We start from the raw sequence: 20,121 nt of genomic DNA on the forward strand, positions 1-20,121 counted from the left end.
GGGGCGTCCGTTGGAAGAAAGCCGCTTGCGGGTACTAGGCTGCCCGTCGGGGTCGGAGAGTTTTCACCTATTTCCACATCCTCCCGGAGGAAAGTCCGTCCGCCTTCCGATGTATAGTCGCGTGGGTGTCTCAGACGTCCTGAGATGCTGTCTGGATATCCTTTGTCAAGCGATAAGTGTCCAAATAATTGTAGACTCGAAGGGCGAGAGACAAAGAGGACTACTCACGGCGCCATCTTGGAATTCCTCAAGTATAATCTCTTAAAGAAAAGTCTGGTTAAGAACTATTCCTGAATATCAAGTTATGATACTAAATTTACCTTTTTTGGTTGGTGTGCTGGTATTCGTGAAAGAAAAATAGGCTTATCATGTCTATAAACACCCACTATAAGTGGTCATCGCTGAGGTTTCTCAATTTTTTCAGTCGCTTTTCCTCTAGGTATTTCTGGAACATTTGTCTTCGTTGATCACTTAGAAGAGACTTTGCTGATCCTAAGCAGGGGGGAAAATAGCATATAAAACATTCAAATAAAAAGTTATCCAAATGTCTAAAATACCATCGTCTAACTTCAACAGCTGCTAAGCAATACTTTCAGTAACTTCGTATTGATTCCTTAGCACGCTAACCACACAAGTCATTTCAACCCCTGTTTTAAAATTTCTCTCCCTTTTGCCTTCTCTTGTTCACAAATTAACTGCTTGCCATCCACTAGGCATGCATTACTTCACTTTTAAATTAATTAACTTCTATGATCACCCACCTCCAAGCTGACCTCCAACAATTCTCACCTCCTGGTAGTCACGCCCTTGTGTTGTCCCCTCCACACAGAATAGGGCTGAGCTGTGTCACCAAGAAAAGTGTGGGAATGATGGAGTGTGGCTTCCAAGACTGTATCATTAAAGACAGTGCAGCTTGGCCCTGCTCTCTCTCAGATCACTTGCGCTGGGGAAGTCAGTGGCCATGTGGAACCTTAAGGAGACTCAAGCAGCCCTATGGAGACGCCACATGACGAAGAACTAAGGCCTCCTGCCAAAAGCCAGCATCGACTTGCCAGTCATGTGAGTGAGTCATCTTGGAAGCAGCTCCTCTGCTGGGAGCCGTGGCTACATCATTTGATTGGCTGTTTGACAGGGACCAGCCGATTAACGCTGAGGGGTGCAGGGCCGCCCCTTGGTGAAGAATAACCGGCCAGCCCCTCACATAGTTCTGAAACCTGTGCTGCTTCTAATTGCCCTTCATTCCTTTTCCTTTCTTAACCTCCAGTTTTCACTCCTTTGGGTGGCTGCTTGGGAGGCACTATCTCCTGGGAAAATTAGATAGCATAAGAGAATGTGACCACCTGCAGGTAACTTTCAAGATATTTTTCAGTTAATTATTGGAGGAGCACACAGTCCCATTTGAGACAATCAGAAAGGAATCCTGCCCAGATAAGATGTCGAATCAGGTTTATGGCCTCCATCTGGTTAATGTTTCCTTCTCCCTCCAGTTCTTTGTCTAAATATATATGCATGGTCCTTCTAAGTTTGCTGGTTAATTGGATGATCAAGAAGTATCTATATATTATTCTTGACCTTCTGCTTTCTGTTAAAATGCTATAGAGGTTTTCTCCTAAAAGCAATAAATAATAAATAATTGATGAGTAGAAGGGCCGAGGGGTGCAGGGATGCCCCTCGGTGAAGAATGGCCGGCCGACACCCCTGATATTTTCTGAATTATATGCATGCTTTCTAGCAAGGTTATGTCTGTACTTATTTCTCTTTTTTATTCTTGAAGCTACATAGTTTAGCTTAGCTTTTCAGCCCTTTACTTTACTAACAAAGTGATACTTTCTCTGGCAGTGTGCTTAAGGGACTGTTAGCTCCACAATCTAAAAGACAAAGGAATGCTTTCACCCCCTAAAGGGCGCAGAAATGTAAAGATGTTTAACTGCCCGCTGAGAATGCAGATAGCCCTGTGGATAAGACACCCTGGAGTCGCCTTTTGTTCCCATTAACCGTCTACACTAATAGCGTAAATGATTGAGGGAGGCAGGGATGGCTCCACCAGGATGCAACCAGACGGACTGCTGTCCTGTCCGGAGGCCTGGACCTTCTCTCTTGGATTTAACTTTACCATGAATCACAACAGACGCCTAGGTACCTATCTCCTTTAGCTTAGAGAAAACAAACACCAGTTAATTGCGGAGAAGACTACCATTAACCTTATGCTCTATAGAATAGAATGCTAATAAATATTCTTGTGCTCGTTTTTTATTTCCTTATCTCTCTGAGAATATTTGTAGAACTATTTCTGTACTAATCCTGAAAAATATATAAACGACACTTGTGCACAGTAAAGTCGGACTTGCTAACACCAACCCAAGTCTCACGTCCCCTTTATTTCCCCCTCACTCATCGTGCCGACGCCGTCCACCCCTCAGGAACCTGGACTCCGCCGGGGCGGGACCCCGGCACTCCTCCAGCCTCAGTCAAGCTTCAGAGGCACCCCTGGATGACACCTTGACTGCAACCTGTCAGATTCCTTACCTCCCACCTATGATTCTCAACTCAGGTTTCTACTATGTACTCTCATGTTTATTTAAACTTGTTTGAAAAATGTGAGTGGCTACTGATGTGGATTAAGGCTGCCCCAGCTAGAGAAGCCCAAGGTGACCTGGCCTACATGCCAAACTATACGACCCAGTGGACTTTTTTTATGGTATGAATTAGGACCGCCCCAGGGAGAGAAGCCTGGGGCATCCTCACCTGCATGCCGATCTATATGGCCAGATTCGTATCTAAAGTTATATGACCGCACAATAACCAGACCCCATCTGCACTGAAATCATTTAATGACTTTTTACATCATCTTTTCTTTTTTTCTCCAGTAAAAATAAGTCACGTACCCATGCCTTATAAAATTAGCCCTAACCCTCAACTCAGGGCAGCAGCAGGAGCTCTGACTGCCCGTGGGTCCTGTCCCCACGCACCAGCTCTGCCTGCCCATGGGTCCTGTCCCCATGCCAGCGGGGGCAGCAGCAGCGGCAGCAGCAGGAGCTCTGACTGCCCGTGGGTCCTGTCCCCACGCACCAGCTCTGCCTGCCCATGGGTCCTGTCCCCATGCCAGCGGGGGCAGCAGCAGCGGCAGCAGCAGGAGCTCTGACTGCCTGTGGGTCTTGTCCCCACACACTAGCTCTGCCTGCCCATGGGACCTGTCCCCATGCCAGCGGGGGCAGCAGCAGGAGCTCTGACTGCCCGTGGGTCTTGTCCCCACACACCAGCTCTGCCTGCCCATGGGTCCTGTCCCCATGCTATTCCTCACTATTCTCTAAATAAAAGAGCACTACTGCCAGATCTTGAGAGTCTAAGAAATCTTTCTTTCGACTCCTCGGCTCACCGATCCCGCATCATTTCTGGTGGCCCGTACGGGGACTTGCTTTATCGGCTTGTGAGCTCGAGTTCTGGTAAGTGCCCTTTTCTTCCTTATGCCTTTCTCTTTTTCAAGGATGGATCTAGATTCACTGCTCCATCGGGAACTTTCTTGGATGGCTGTATGAATCCACGTTTGCTGCCCATGGCTACTCTATGGGGCAAATTGTGGCATTCAGCTTGAAGAGATTCAGTACCTTAAGCCTCAGGGTGATGGAGAATGAATTAATCCATTCCTTCCTGACTCTATCTCTAATAGACAAATTTTACGTGGGCGCGGGTCGGCCACTTAAGTCATTAGGACGGCCGCAAATCTCCAAGACTCCCGTGGAAGGTTTCTTTTCCTAAGGCTGGATTGGGATCCCTCCCTCTGGCACCTGACCACGCTCTGAACTGCGAGGAAAGTCCCACTCGGGACTCCAGTTCAAGGGAAGTACCAAACTCTAACCTTTGGTGGAGTATGGGAACCCCTTCTTGGGAGAATGGCTCCAGGATGCAATTGGGTAGAATGTCCCCCAGACTGGCGGAAAATTCCTCACTGTCTTTCTCTTTCTCACTGTCTTTGTCCTTTTCTCTCCTGGGACCATACGCCAGGCACCTATTCCTGCCAGGCAGAATAGGGAAGATGTTCAAGGGATGCCCCCATCATCCCTTGCTACAGGAACCCCAATGGGGGGATTTTCAAGGTAATGGCTCCCTTTCTCTGGGACCATTCACCAGGCACCTATTCCTGCCAGGCAGAATAGGGAAGATGTTCAAGGGATGCCCCGATCATCCCTTGCTACAGGAACCCCAGTGGGGGGATTTTCAAGGTAATGGCTCCCTTTCTCTGGGACCATACGCCAGGCACCTATTCCTGCCAGGCAGAATAGGGAAGATGTTCAAGGGATGCCCCCATCATCCCTTGCTACAGGAACCCCAGTGGGGGGATTTTCAAGGTAATGGCTCCTTTTCTTTCTCCTTTTCTCTCCTGGGGACCATACGCCAGGCACCTATTACTGTCAGGCAGAATAGGGAAGATGTTCAAGGGATGCCCCCATCATCCCTTGCTACAGGAACTCCATTGGGGGGCATCTTCTACAGTCTGTGGTTAGTACACCTAGCTATGCTGCTTTTGCCCTGGGGTCTTCCAGCCTTGTGGCTGGTGGCTGGGTGCCTTCTACTGGTGCTGTGCAGAGGCTTTCCCTAAGGCTTCTGTGAGCCTGTAGGGCTTCCCCCTAGGCTACTAAGCTGGGTCTCTGGAACTCTCTCCAGCCCCAGTCCTCTCCGAGATCTCCGGCAATCCCTAGCCTCACCGGGTGGGCAACGGCAGCTGGGGGTCGCCCCGCCCTCTGGGCTTCTCTCCGGGCCTCTGCCGGGAGCTCTGAATGCTCAGCGTGGCCCCTCTGCTACCGGCAGACAGAGATTTTTGTCTGCTGCCTGGCGGAGCTCCGGCGCTTCCCCTCCGGGTCGCCGGACCCGCCTTTGAAAGTTCCCCCACCCCGGTCCTCTCCGAGATCTCCGGCAATCCCTAGTCCCACGGGGCGGGCAACGGCAGCTGGGGGTCGCCCCGCGCTCTGGGCTTCTCTCCGGGCCTCTGCCGGGAGCCCTGAGTGCTCAGCGTGGCCCCTCTGCTACCGGCAGACAGAGAGTTTTGTCTGCTGCCTGGGGGAGCTCCGGCACTTCCCCTCCGGGTCGCCGATCCGGCCTTTGAAAGTTCCCCCGCCCCGGTCCTCTCCGAGATCTCCGGCAATCCCTAGTCCCACGGGGCGGGCAACGGCAGCTGGGGGTCGCCCCGCGCTCTGGGCTTCTGTCCGGGCCTCTGCCGGGAGCCCTGAGTGCTCAGCGTGGCCCCTCTGCTACCGGCAGACAGAGAGTTTTGTCTGCTGCCTGGCGGAGCTCCGGCGCTTCCCCTCCGGGTCGCCGATCCGGCCTTTGAAAGTTCCCCCGCCCCGGTCCTCTCCGAGATCTCCGGCAATCCCTAGTCCCCCGGGGCGGGCAACGGCAGCTGGGGGTCGCCCCGCCCTCTGGGCTTCTCTCCGGGCCTCTGCCGGGAGCCCTGAGTGCTCAGCGTGGCCCCTCTGCTACCGGCAGACTGAGAGTTTTGTCTGCTGCCTGGCGGAGCTCCGGCGCTTCCCCACCGGGTCGCCGGACCCGCCTTTGAAAGTTCCCCCGCCCCGGTCCTCTCCGAGATCTCCGGCAATCCCTAGTCCCACGGGGCGGGCAACGGCAGCTGGGAGACCTCCGTGCCCTCCGTGTCTCTCTCTGGGACCCTCCGGGCGCCCCGAGCACCAGGCCGGGTCTCCCCGCCAATGGCGGGGAGAGACTCTCCCCGCGGGCTCAGGTGTGCAACTCCAAAGTTTCCCTCTGCGTTTAGGAGTAATTGCGGGGGGTTTAAGTAGGGTTCTGGTCACCTGTTTCCACCGTCGCTCCTCTGTTGTGTTCTCGCTCCTGCCCTAGATGTGTGTGGATCCTCTGGGGGCGTCCGTTGGAAGAAAGCCGCTTGCGGGTACTAGGCTGCCCGTCGGGGTCGGAGAGTTTTCACCTATTTCCACATCCTCCCGGAGGAAAGTCCGTCCGCCTTCCGATGTATAGTCGCGTGGGTGTCTCAGACGTCCTGAGATGCTGTCTGGATATCCTTTGTCAAGCGATAAGTGTCCAAATAATTGTAGACTCGAAGGGCGAGAGACAAAGAGGACTACTCACGGCGCCATCTTGGAATTCCTCAAGTATAATCTCTTAAAGAAAAGTCTGGTTAAGAACTATTCCTGAATATCAAGTTATGATACTAAATTTACCTTTTTTGGTTGGTGTGCTGGTATTCGTGAAAGAAAAATAGGCTTATCATGTCTATAAACACCCACTATAAGTGGTCATCGCTGAGGTTTCTCAATTTTTTCAGTCGCTTTTCCTCTAGGTATTTCTGGAACATTTGTCTTCGTTGATCACTTAGAAGAGACTTTGCTGATCCTAAGCAGGGGGGAAAATAGCATATAAAACATTCAAATAAAAAGTTATCCAAATGTCTAAAATACCATCGTCTAACTTCAACAGCTGCTAAGCAATACTTTCAGTAACTTCGTATTGATTCCTTAGCACGCTAACCACACAAGTCATTTCAACCCCTGTTTTAAAATTTCTCTCCCTTTTGCCTTCTCTTGTTCACAAATTAACTGCTTGCCATCCACTAGGCATGCATTACTTCACTTTTAAATTAATTAACTTCTATGATCACCCACCTCCAAGCTGACCTCCAACAATTCTCACCTCCTGGTAGTCACGCCCTTGTGTTGTCCCCTCCACACAGAATAGGGCTGAGCTGTGTCACCAAGAAAAGTGTGGGAATGATGGAGTGTGGCTTCCAAGACTGTATCATTAAAGACAGTGCAGCTTGGCCCTGCTCTCTCTCAGATCACTTGCGCTGGGGAAGTCAGTGGCCATGTGGAACCTTAAGGAGACTCAAGCAGCCCTATGGAGACGCCACATGACGAAGAACTAAGGCCTCCTGCCAAAAGCCAGCATCGACTTGCCAGTCATGTGAGTGAGTCATCTTGGAAGCAGCTCCTCTGCTGGGAGCCGTGGCTACATCATTTGATTGGCTGTTTGACAGGGACCAGCCGATTAACGCTGAGGGGTGCAGGGCCGCCCCTTGGTGAAGAATAACCGGCCAGCCCCTCACATAGTTCTGAAACCTGTGCTGCTTCTAATTGCCCTTCATTCCTTTTCCTTTCTTAACCTCCAGTTTTCACTCCTTTGGGTGGCTGCTTGGGAGGCACTATCTCCTGGGAAAATTAGATAGCATAAGAGAATGTGACCACCTGCAGGTAACTTTCAAGATATTTTTCAGTTAATTATTGGAGGAGCACACAGTCCCATTTGAGACAATCAGAAAGGAATCCTGCCCAGATAAGATGTCGAATCAGGTTTATGGCCTCCATCTGGTTAATGTTTCCTTCTCCCTCCAGTTCTTTGTCTAAATATATATGCATGGTCCTTCTAAGTTTGCTGGTTAATTGGATGATCAAGAAGTATCTATATATTATTCTTGACCTTCTGCTTTCTGTTAAAATGCTGTAGAGGTTTTCTCCTAAAAGCAATAAATAATAAATAATTGATGAGTAGAAGGGCCGAGGGGTGCAGGGATGCCCCTCGGTGAAGAATGGCCGGCCGACACCCCTGATATTTTCTGAATTATATGCATGCTTTCTAGCAAGGTTATGTCTGTACTTATTTCTCTTTTTTATTCTTGAAGCTACATAGTTTAGCTTAGCTTTTCAGCCCTTTACTTTACTAACAAAGTGATACTTTCTCTGGCAGTGTGCTTAAGGGACTGTTAGCTCCACAATCTAAAAGACAAAGGAATGCTTTCACCCCCTAAAGGGCGCAGAAATGTAAAGATGTTTAACTGCCCGCTGAGAATGCAGATAGCCCTGTGGATAAGACACCCTGGAGTCGCCTTTTGTTCCCATTAACCGTCTACACTAATAGCGTAAATGATTGAGGGAGGCAGGGATGGCTCCACCAGGATGCAACCAGACGGACTGCTGTCCTGTCCGGAGGCCTGGACCTTCTCTCTTGGATTTAACTTTACCATGAATCACAACAGACGCCTAGGTACCTATCTCCTTTAGCTTAGAGAAAACAAACACCAGTTAATTGCGGAGAAGACTACCATTAACCTTATGCTCTATAGAATAGAATGCTAATAAATATTCTTGTGCTCGTTTTTTATTTCCTTATCTCTCTGAGAATATTTGTAGAACTATTTCTGTACTAATCCTGAAAAATATATAAACCACACTTGTGCACAGTAAAGTCGGACTTGCTAACACCAACCCAAGTCTCACGTCCCCTTTATTTCCCCCTCACTCATCGTGCCGACGCCGTCCACCCCTCAGGAACCTGGACTCCGCCGGGGCGGGACCCCGGCACTCCTCCAGCCTCAGTCAAGCTTCAGAGGCACCCCTGGATGACACCTTGACTGCAACCTGTCAGATTCCTTACCTCCCACCTATGATTCTCAACTCAGGTTTCTACTATGTACTCTCATGTTTATTTAAACTTGTTTGAAAAATGTGAGTGGCTACTGATGTGGATTAAGGCTGCCCCAGCTAGAGAAGCCCAAGGTGACCTGGCCTACATGCCAAACTATACGACCCAGTGGACTTTTTTTATGGTATGAATTAGGACCGCCCCAGGGAGAGAAGCCTGGGGCATCCTCACCTGCATGCCGATCTATATGGCCAGATTCGTATCTAAAGTTATATGACCGCACAATAACCAGACCCCATCTGCACTGAAATCATCTAATGACTTTTTACATCATCTTTTCTTTTTTTTTCCAGTAAAAATAAGTCACGTACCCATGCCTTATAAAATTAGCCCTAACCCTCAACTCAGGGCAGCAGCAGGAGCTCTGACTGCCCGTGGGTCCTGTCCCCACGCACCAGCTCTGCCTGCCCATGGGTCCTGTCCCCATGCCAGCGGGGGCAGCAGCAGCGGCAGCAGCAGGAGCTCTGACTGCCCGTGGGTCCTGTCCCCACGCACCAGCTCTGCCTGCCCATGGGTCCTGTCCCCATGCCAGCGGGGGCAGCAGCAGCGGCAGCAGCAGGAGCTCTGACTGCCTGTGGGTCTTGTCCCCACACACTAGCTCTGCCTGCCCATGGGACCTGTCCCCATGCCAGCGGGGGCAGCAGCAGGAGCTCTGACTGCCCGTGGGTCTTGTCCCCACACACCAGCTCTGCCTGCCCATGGGTCCTGTCCCCATGCTATTCCTCACTATTCTCTAAATAAAAGAGCACTACTGCCAGATCTTGAGAGTCTAAGAAATCTTTCTTTCGACTCCTCGGCTCACCGATCCCGCATCATTTCTGGTGGCCCGTACGGGGACTTGCTTTATCGGCTTGTGAGCTCGAGTTCTGGTAAGTGCCCTTTTCTTCCTTATGCCTTTCTCTTTTTCAAGGATGGATCTAGATTCACTGCTCCATCGGGAACTTTCTTGGATGGCTGTATGAATCCACGTTTGCTGCCCATGGCTACTCTATGGGGCAAATTGTGGCATTCAGCTTGAAGAGATTCAGTACCTTAAGCCTCAGGGTGATGGAGAATGAATTAATCCATTCCTTCCTGACTCTATCTCTAATAGACAAATTTTACGTGGGCGCGGGTCGGCCACTTAAGTCATTAGGACGGCCGCAAATCTCCAAGACTCCCGTGGAAGGTTTCTTTTCCTAAGGCTGGATTGGGATCCCTCCCTCTGGCACCTGACCACGCTCTGAACTGCGAGGAAAGTCCCACTCGGGACTCCAGTTCAAGGGAAGTACCAAACTCTAACCTTTGGTGGAGTATGGGAACCCCTTCTTGGGAGAATGGCTCCAGGATGCAATTGGGTAGAATGTCCCCCAGACTGGCGGAAAATTCCTCACTGTCTTTCTCTTTCTCACTGTCTTTGTCCTTTTCTCTCCTGGGACCATACGCCAGGCACCTATTCCTGCCAGGCAGAATAGGGAAGATGTTCAAGGGATGCCCCCATCATCCCTTGCTACAGGAACCCCAATGGGGGGATTTTCAAGGTAATGGCTCCCTTTCTCTGGGACCATTCACCAGGCACCTATTCCTGCCAGGCAGAATAGGGAAGATGTTCAAGGGATGCCCCGATCATCCCTTGCTACAGGAACCCCAGTGGGGGGATTTTCAAGGTAATGGCTCCCTTTCTCTGGGACCATACGCCAGGCACCTATTCCTGCCAGGCAGAATAGGGAAGATGTTCAAGGGATGCCCCCATCATCCCTTGCTACAGGAACCCCAGTGGGGGGATTTTCAAGGTAATGGCTCCTTTTCTTTCTCCTTTTCTCTCCTGGGGACCATACGCCAGGCACCTATTACTGTCAGGCAGAATAGGGAAGATGTTCAAGGGATGCCCCCATCATCCCTTGCTACAGGAACTCCATTGGGGGGCATCTTCTACAGTCTGTGGTTAGTACACCTAGCTATGCTGCTTTTGCCCTGGGGTCTTCCAGCCTTGTGGCTGGCGGCTGGGTGCCTTCTACTGGTGCTGTGCAGAGGCTTTCCCTAAGGCTTCTGTGAGCCTGTAGGGCTTCCCCCTAGGCTACTAAGCTGGGTCTCTGGAACTCTCTCCAGCCCCAGTCCTCTCCGAGATCTCCGGCAATCCCTAGCCTCACCGGGTGGGCAACGGCAGCTGGGGGTCGCCCCGCCCTCTGGGCTTCTCTCCGGGCCTCTGCCGGGAGCTCTGAATGCTCAGCGTGGCCCCTCTGCTACCGGCAGACAGAGATTTTTGTCTGCTGTCTGGCGGAGCTCCGGCGCTTCCCCTCCGGGTCGCCGGACCCGCCTTTGAAAGTTCCCCCACCCCGGTCCTCTCCGAGATCTCTGGCAATCCCTAGTCCCACGGGGCGGGCAACGGCAGCTGGGGGTCGCCCCGCGCTCTGGGCTTCTGTCCGGGCCTCTGCCGGGAGCCCTGAGTGCTCAGCGTGGCCCCTCTGCTACCGGCAGACAGAGAGTTTTGTCTGCTGCCTGGCGGAGCTCCGGCGCTTCCCCTCCGGGTCGCCGATCCGGCCTTTGAAAGTTCCCCCGCCCCGGTCCTCTCCGAGATCTCCGGCAATCCCTAGACCCCCGGGGCGGGCAACGGCAGCTGGGGGTCGCCCCGCCCTCTGGGCTTCTCTCCGGGCCTCTGCCGGGAGCCCTGAGTGCTCAGCGTGGCCCCTCTGCTACCGGCAGACAGAGAGTTTTGTTTGCTGCCTGGCGGAGCTCCGGCGCTTCCCCACCGGGTCGCCGGACCCGCCTTTGAAAGTTCCCCCGCCCCGGTCCTCTCCGAGATCTCCGGCAATCCCTAGTCCCCCGGGGCGGGCAACGGCAGCTGGGGGTCGCCCCGCCCTCTGGGCTTCTCTCCGGGCCTCTGCCGGGAGCCCTGAGTGCTCAGCGTGGCCCCTCTGCTACCGGCAGACTGAGAGTTTTGTCTGCTGCCTGGCGGAGCTCCGGCGCTTCCCCACCGGGTCGCCGGACCCGCCTTTGAAAGTTCCCCCGCCCCGGTCCTCTCCGAGATCTCCGGCAATCCCTAGTCCCACGGGGCGGGCAACGGCAGCTGGGAGACCTCCGTGCCCTCCGTGTCTCTCTCTGGGACCCTCCGGGCGCCCCGAGCACCAGGCCGGGTCTCCCCGCCAATGGCGGGGAGAGACTCTCCCCGCGGGCTCAGGTGTGCAACTCCAAAGTTTCCCTCTGCGTTTAGGAGTAATTGCGGGGGGTTTAAGTAGGGTTCTGGTCACCTGTTTCCACCGTCGCTCCTCTGTTGTGTTCTCGCTCCTGCCCTAGATGTGTGTGGATCCTCTGGGGGCGTCCGTTGGAAGAAAGCCGCTTGCGGGTACTAGGCTGCCCGTCGGGGTCGGAGAGTTTTCACCTATTTCCACATCCTCCCGGAGGAAAGTCCGTCCGCCTTCCGATGTATAGTCGCGTGGGTGTCTCAGACGTCCTGAGATGCTGTCTGGATATCCTTTGTCAAGCGATAAGTGTCCAAATAATTGTAGACTCGAAGGGCGAGAGACAAAGAGGACTACTCACGGCGCCATCTTGGAATTCCTCAAGTATAATCTCTTAAAGAAGAGTCTGGTTAAGAACTATTCCTGAATATCAAGTTATGATACTAAATTTACCTTTTTTGGTTGGTGTGCTGGTATTCGTGAAAGAAAAATAGGCTTATCATGTCTATAAACACCCACTATAAGTGGTCATCGCTGAGGTTTCTCAATTTTTTCAGTCGCTTTTCCTCTAGGTATTTCTGGAACATTTGTCTTCGTTGATCACTTAGAAGAGACTTTGCTGATCCTAAGCAGGGGGGAAAATAGCATATAAAACATTCAAATAAAAAGTTATCCAAATGTCTAAAATACCATTGTCTAACTTCAACAGCTGCTAAGCAATACTTTCAGTAACTTCGTATTGATTCCTTAGCACGCTAACCACACAAGTCATTTCAACCCCTGTTTTAAAATTTCTCTCCCTTTTGCCTTCTCTTGTTCACAAATTAACTGCTTGCCATCCACTAGGCATGCATTACTTCACTTTTAAATTAATTAACTTCTATGATCACCCACCTCCAAGCTGACCTCCAACAATTCTCACCTCCTGGTAGTCACGCCCTTGTGTTGTCCCCTCCACACAGAATAGGGCTGAGCTGTGTCACCAAGAAAAGTGTGGGAATGATGGAGTGTGGCTTCCAAGACTGTATCATTAAAGACAGTGCAGCTTGGCCCTGCTCTCTCTCAGATCACTTGCGCTGGGGAAGTCAGTGGCCATGTGGAACCTTAAGGAGACTCAAGCAGCCCTATGGAGACGCCACATGACGAAGAACTAAGGCCTCCTGCCAAAAGCCAGCATCGACTTGCCAGTCATGTGAGTGAGTCATCTTGGAAGCAGCTCCTCTGCTGGGAGCCGTGGCTACATCATTTGATTGGCTGTTTGACAGGGACCAGCCGATTAACGCTGAGGGGTGCAGGGCCGCCCCTTGGTGAAGAATAACCGGCCAGCCCCTCACATAGTTCTGAAACCTGTGCTGCTTCTAATTGCCCTTCATTCCTTTTCCTTTCTTAACCTCCAGTTTTCACTCCTTTGGGTGGCTGCTTGGGAGGCACTATCTCCTGGGAAAATTAGATAGCATAAGAGAATGTGACCACCTGCAGGTAACTTTCAAGATATTTTTCAGTTAATTATTGGAGGAGCACACAGTCCCATTTGAGACAATCAGAAAGGAATCCTGCCCAGATAAGATGTCGAATCAGGTTTATGGCCTCCATCTGGTTAATGTTTCCTTCTCCCTCCAGTTCTTTGTCTAAATATATATGCATGGTCCTTCTAAGTTTGCTGGTTAATTGGATGATCAAGAAGTATCTATATATTATTCTTGACCTTCTGCTTTCTGTTAAAATGCTATAGAGGTTTTCTCCTAAAAGCAATAAATAATAAATAATTGATGAGTAGAAGGGCCGAGGGGTGCAGGGATGCCCCTCGGTGAAGAATGGCCGGCCGACACCCCTGATATTTTCTGAATTATATGCATGCTTTCTAGCAAGGTTATGTCTGTACTTATTTCTCTTTTTTATTCTTGAAGCTACATAGTTTAGCTTAGCTTTTCAGCCCTTTACTTTACTAACAAAGTGATACTTTCTCTGGCAGTGTGCTTAAGGGACTGTTAGCTCCACAATCTAAAAGACAAAGGAATGCTTTCACCCCCTAAAGGGCGCAGAAATGTAAAGATGTTTAACTGCCCGCTGAGAATGCAGATAGCCCTGTGGATAAGACACCCTGGAGTCGCCTTTTGTTCCCATTAACCGTCTACACTAATAGCGTAAATGATTGAGGGAGGCAGGGATGGCTCCACCAGGATGCAACCAGACGGACTGCTGTCCTGTCCGGAGGCCTGGACCTTCTCTCTTGGATTTAACTTTACCATGAATCACAACAGACGCCTAGGTACCTATCTCCTTTAGCTTAGAGAAAACAAACACCAGTTAATTGCGGAGAAGACTACCATTAACCTTATGCTCTATAGAATAGAATGCTAATAAATATTCTTGTGCTCGTTTTTTATTTCCTTATCTCTCTGAGAATATTTGTAGAACTATTTCTGTACTAATCCTGAAAAATATATAAACGACACTTGTGCACAGTAAAGTCGGACTTGCTAACACCAACCCAAGTCTCACGTCCCCTTTATTTCCCCCTCACTCATCGTGCCGACGCCGTCCACCCCTCAGGAACCTGGACTCCGCCGGGGCGGGACCCCGGCACTCCTCCAGCCTCAGTCAAGCTTCAGAGGCACCCCTGGATGACACCTTGACTGCAACCTGTCAGATTCCTTACCTCCCACCTATGATTCTCAACTCAGGTTTCTACTATGTACTCTCATGTTTATTTAAACTTGTTTGAAAAATGTGAGTGGCTACTGATGTGGATTAAGGCTGCCCCAGCTAGAGAAGCCCAAGGTGACCTGGCCTACATGCCAAACTATACGACCCAGTGGACTTTTTTTATGGTATGAATTAGGACCGCCCCAGGGAGAGAAGCCTGGGGCATCCTCACCTGCATGCCGATCTATATGGCCAGATTCGTATCTAAAGTTATATGACCGCACAATAACCAGACCCCATCTGCACTGAAATCATCTAATGACTTTTTACATCATCTTTTCTTTTTTTTTCCAGTAAAAATAAGTCACGTACCCATGCCTTATAAAATTAGCCCTAACCCTCAACTCAGGGCAGCAGCAGGAGCTCTGACTGCCCGTGGGTCCTGTCCCCACGCACCAGCTCTGCCTGCCCATGGGTCCTGTCCCCATGCCAGCGGGGGCAGCAGCAGCGGCAGCAGCAGGAGCTCTGACTGCCCGTGGGTCCTGTCCCCACGCACCAGCTCTGCCTGCCCATGGGTCCTGTCCCCATGCCAGCGGGGGCAGCAGCAGCGGCAGCAGCAGGAGCTCTGACTGCCTGTGGGTCTTGTCCCCACACACTAGCTCTGCCTGCCCATGGGACCTGTCCCCATGCCAGCGGGGGCAGCAGCAGGAGCTCTGACTGCCCATGGGTCTTGTCCCCACACACCAGCTCTGCCTGCCCATGGGTCCTGTCCCCATGCTATTCCTCACTATTCTCTAAATAAAAGAGCACTACTGCCAGATCTTGAGAGTCTAAGAAATCTTTCTTTCGACTCCTCGGCTCACCGATCCCGCATCATTTCTGGTGGCCCGTACGGGGACTTGCTTTATCGGCTTGTGAGCTCGAGTTCTGGTAAGTGCCCTTTTCTTCCTTATGCCTTTCTCTTTTTCAAGGATGGATCTAGATTCACTGCTCCATCGGGAACTTTCTTGGATGGCTGTATGAATCCACGTTTGCTGCCCATGGCTACTCTATGGGGCAAATTGTGGCATTCAGCTTGAAGAGATTCAGTACCTTAAGCCTCAGGGTGATGGAGAATGAATTAATCCATTCCTTCCTGACTCTATCTCTAATAGACAAATTTTACGTGGGCACGGGTCGGCCACTTAAGTCATTAGGACGGCCGCAAATCTCCAAGACTCCCGTGGAAGGTTTCTTTTCCTAAGGCTGGATTGGGATCCCTCCCTCTGGCACCTGACCACGCTCTGAACTGCGAGGAAAGTCCCACTCGGGACTCCAGTTCAAGGGAAGTACCAAACTCTAACCTTTGGTGGAGTATGGGAACCCCTTCTTGGGAGAATGGCTCCAGGATGCAATTGGGTAGAATGTCCCCCAGACTGGCGGAAAATTCCTCACTGTCTTTCTCTTTCTCACTGTCTTTGTCCTTTTCTCTCCTGGGACCATACGCCAGGCACCTATTCCTGCCAGGCAGAATAGGGAAGATGTTCAAGGGATGCCCCCATCATCCCTTGCTACAGGAACCCCAATGGGGGGATTTTCAAGGTAATGGCTCCCTTTCTCTGGGACCATTCACCAGGCACCTATTCCTGCCAGGCAGAATAGGGAAGATGTTCAAGGGATGCCCCGATCATCCCTTGCTACAGGAACCCCAGTGGGGGGATTTTCAAGGTAATGGCTCCCTTTCTCTGGGACCATACGCCAGGCACCTATTCCTGCCAGGCAGAATAGGGAAGATGTTCAAGGGATGCCCCCATCATCCCTTGCTACAGGAACCCCAGTGGGGGGATTTTCAAGGTAATGGCTCCTTTTCTTTCTCCTTTTCTCTCCTGGGGACCATACGCCAGGCACCTATTACTGTCAGGCAGAATAGGGAAGATGTTCAAGGGATGCCCCCATCATCCCTTGCTACAGGAACTCCATTGGGGGGCATCTTCTACAGTCTGTGGTTAGTACACCTAGCTATGCTGCTTTTGCCCTGGGGTCTTCCAGCCTTGTGGCTGGCGGCTGGGTGCCTTCTACTGGTGCTGTGCAGAGGCTTTCCCTAAGGCTTCTGTGAGCCTGTAGGGCTTCCCCCTAGGCTACTAAGCTGGGTCTCTGGAACTCTCTCCAGCCCCAGTCCTCTCCGAGATCTCCGGCAATCCCTAGCCTCACCGGGTGGGCAACGGCAGCTGGGGGTCGCCCCGCCCTCTGGGCTTCTCTCCGGGCCTCTGCCGGGAGCTCTGAATGCTCAGCGTGGCCCCTCTGCTACCGGCAGACAGAGAGTTTTGTCTGCTGCCTGGCGGAGCTCCGGCGCTTCCCCTCCGGGTCGCCGATCCGGCCTTTGAAAGTTCCCCCGCCCCGGTCCTCTCCGAGATCTCCGGCAATCCCTAGTCCCCCGGGGCGGGCAACGGCAGCTGGGGGTCGCCCCGCCCTCTGGGCTTCTCTCCGGGCCTCTGCCGGGAGCCCTGAGTGCTCAGCGTGGCCCCTCTGCTACCGGCAGACTGAGAGTTTTGTCTGCTGCCTGGCGGAGCTCCGGCGCTTCCCCACCGGGTCGCCGGACCCGCCTTTGAAAGTTCCCCCGCCCCGGTCCTCTCCGAGATCTCCGGCAATCCCTAGTCCCACGGGGCGGGCAACGGCAGCTGGGAGACCTCCGTGCCCTCCGTGTCTCTCTCTGGGACCCTCCGGGCGCCCCGAGCACCAGGCCGGGTCTCCCCGCCAATGGCGGGGAGAGACTCTCCCCGCGGGCTCAGGTGTGCAACTCCAAAGTTTCCCTCTGCGTTTAGGAGTAATTGCGGGGGGTTTAAGTAGGGTTCTGGTCACCTGTTTCCACCGTCGCTCCTCTGTTGTGTTCTCGCTCCTGCCCTAGATGTGTGTGGATCCTCTGGGGGCGTCCGTTGGAAGAAAGCCGCTTGCGGGTACTAGGCTGCCCGTCGGGGTCGGAGAGTTTTCACCTATTTCCACATCCTCCCGGAGGAAAGTCCGTCCGCCTTCCGATGTATAGTCGCGTGGGTGTCTCAGACGTCCTGAGATGCTGTCTGGATATCCTTTGTCAAGCGATAAGTGTCCAAATAATTGTAGACTCGAAGGGCGAGAGACAAAGAGGACTACTCACGGCGCCATCTTGGAATTCCTCAAGTATAATCTCTTAAAGAAGAGTCTGGTTAAGAACTATTCCTGAATATCAAGTTATGATACTAAATTTACCTTTTTTGGTTGGTGTGCTGGTATTCGTGAAAGAAAAATAGGCTTATCATGTCTATAAACACCCACTATAAGTGGTCATCGCTGAGGTTTCTCAATTTTTTCAGTCGCTTTTCCTCTAGGTATTTCTGGAACATTTGTCTTCGTTGATCACTTAGAAGAGACTTTGCTGATCCTAAGCAGGGGGGAAAATAGCATATAAAACATTCAAATAAAAAGTTATCCAAATGTCTAAAATACCATTGTCTAACTTCAACAGCTGCTAAGCAATACTTTCAGTAACTTCGTATTGATTCCTTAGCACGCTAACCACACAAGTCATTTCAACCCCTGTTTTAAAATTTCTCTCCCTTTTGCCTTCTCTTGTTCACAAATTAACTGCTTGCCATCCACTAGGCATGCATTACTTCACTTTTAAATTAATTAACTTCTATGATCACCCACCTCCAAGCTGACCTCCAACAATTCTCACCTCCTGGTAGTCACGCCCTTGTGTTGTCCCCTCCACACAGAATAGGGCTGAGCTGTGTCACCAAGAAAAGTGTGGGAATGATGGAGTGTGGCTTCCAAGACTGTATCATTAAAGACAGTGCAGCTTGGCCCTGCTCTCTCTCAGATCACTTGCGCTGGGGAAGTCAGTGGCCATGTGGAACCTTAAGGAGACTCAAGCAGCCCTATGGAGACGCCACATGACGAAGAACTAAGGCCTCCTGCCAAAAGCCAGCATCGACTTGCCAGTCATGTGAGTGAGTCATCTTGGAAGCAGCTCCTCTGCTGGGAGCCGTGGCTACATCATTTGATTGGCTGTTTGACAGGGACCAGCCGATTAACGCTGAGGGGTGCAGGGCCGCCCCTTGGTGAAGAATAACCGGCCAGCCCCTCACATAGTTCTGAAACCTGTGCTGCTTCTAATTGCCCTTCATTCCTTTTCCTTTCTTAACCTCCAGTTTTCACTCCTTTGGGTGGCTGCTTGGGAGGCACTATCTCCTGGGAAAATTAGATAGCATAAGAGAATGTGACCACCTGCAGGTAACTTTCAAGATATTTTTCAGTTAATTATTGGAGGAGCACACAGTCCCATTTGAGACAATCAGAAAGGAATCCTGCCCAGATAAGATGTCGAATCAGGTTTATGGCCTCCATCTGGTTAATGTTTCCTTCTCCCTCCAGTTCTTTGTCTAAATATATATGCATGGTCCTTCTAAGTTTGCTGGTTAATTGGATGATCAAGAAGTATCTATATATTATTCTTGACCTTCTGCTTTCTGTTAAAATGCTATAGAGGTTTTCTCCTAAAAGCAATAAATAATAAATAATTGATGAGTAGAAGGGCCGAGGGGTGCAGGGATGCCCCTCGGTGAAGAATGGCCGGCCGACACCCCTGATATTTTCTGAATTATATGCATGCTTTCTAGCAAGGTTATGTCTGTACTTATTTCTCTTTTTTATTCTTGAAGCTACATAGTTTAGCTTAGCTTTTCAGCCCTTTACTTTACTAACAAAGTGATACTTTCTCTGGCAGTGTGCTTAAGGGACTGTTAGCTCCACAATCTAAAAGACAAAGGAATGCTTTCACCCCCTAAAGGGCGCAGAAATGTAAAGATGTTTAACTGCCCGCTGAGAATGCAGATAGCCCTGTGGATAAGACACCCTGGAGTCGCCTTTTGTTCCCATTAACCGTCTACACTAATAGCGTAAATGATTGAGGGAGGCAGGGATGGCTCCACCAGGATGCAACCAGACGGACTGCTGTCCTGTCCGGAGGCCTGGACCTTCTCTCTTGGATTTAACTTTACCATGAATCACAACAGACGCCTAGGTACCTATCTCCTTTAGCTTAGAGAAAACAAACACCAGTTAATTGCGGAGAAGACTACCATTAACCTTATGCTCTATAGAATAGAATGCTAATAAATATTCTTGTGCTCGTTTTTTATTTCCTTATCTCTCTGAGAATATTTGTAGAACTATTTCTGTACTAATCCTGAAAAATATATAAACGACACTTGTGCACAGTAAAGTCGGACTTGCTAACACCAACCCAAGTCTCACGTCCCCTTTATTTCCCCCTCACTCATCGTGCCGACGCCGTCCACCCCTCAGGAACCTGGACTCCGCCGGGGCGGGACCCCGGCACTCCTCCAGCCTCAGTCAAGCTTCAGAGGCACCCCTGGATGACACCTTGACTGCAACCTGTCAGATTCCTTACCTCCCACCTATGATTCTCAACTCAGGTTTCTACTATGTACTCTCATGTTTATTTAAACTTGTTTGAAAAATGTGAGTGGCTACTGATGTGGATTAAGGCTGCCCCAGCTAGAGAAGCCCAAGGTGACCTGGCCTACATGCCAAACTATACGACCCAGTGGACTTTTTTTATGGTATGAATTAGGACCGCCCCAGGGAGAGAAGCCTGGGGCATCCTCACCTGCATGCCGATCTATATGGCCAGATTCGTATCTAAAGTTATATGACCGCACAATAACCAGACCCCATCTGCACTGAAATCATCTAATGACTTTTTACATCATCTTTTCTTTTTTTTTCCAGTAAAAATAAGTCACGTACCCATGCCTTATAAAATTAGCCCTAACCCTCAACTCAGGGCAGCAGCAGGAGCTCTGACTGCCCGTGGGTCCTGTCCCCACGCACCAGCTCT

General features: G+C 51.0%; 1 long non-coding RNA gene across 1 annotated transcript in view; it reads right to left on the reverse strand.

Annotated features, from left to right (window-relative positions):
• Positions 1-434: 434 nt before the first annotated feature.
• Positions 435-20,121, reverse strand: part of LOC138919311 (uncharacterized) — a 150,984-nt gene continuing 131,297 nt past the window's right edge. Inside the window, exons 27-31 of the long non-coding RNA XR_011429420.1 lie at positions 17,082-17,637; positions 11,667-12,222; positions 6,186-6,357; positions 5,802-6,060; positions 435-492 (exon numbers count right to left, since the gene is read on the reverse strand). This is a non-coding gene — a long non-coding RNA (uncharacterized lncRNA). The remainder of the gene's footprint in view (positions 493-5,801; positions 6,061-6,185; positions 6,358-11,666; positions 12,223-17,081; positions 17,638-20,121) is intronic.

The sequence above is a fragment of the Equus caballus genome, chromosome 20 (genome assembly GCF_041296265.1).
Source record: "Equus caballus isolate H_3958 breed thoroughbred chromosome 20, TB-T2T, whole genome shotgun sequence".
Classification (NCBI taxonomy): Eukaryota; Metazoa; Chordata; class Mammalia; order Perissodactyla; family Equidae; genus Equus; species Equus caballus.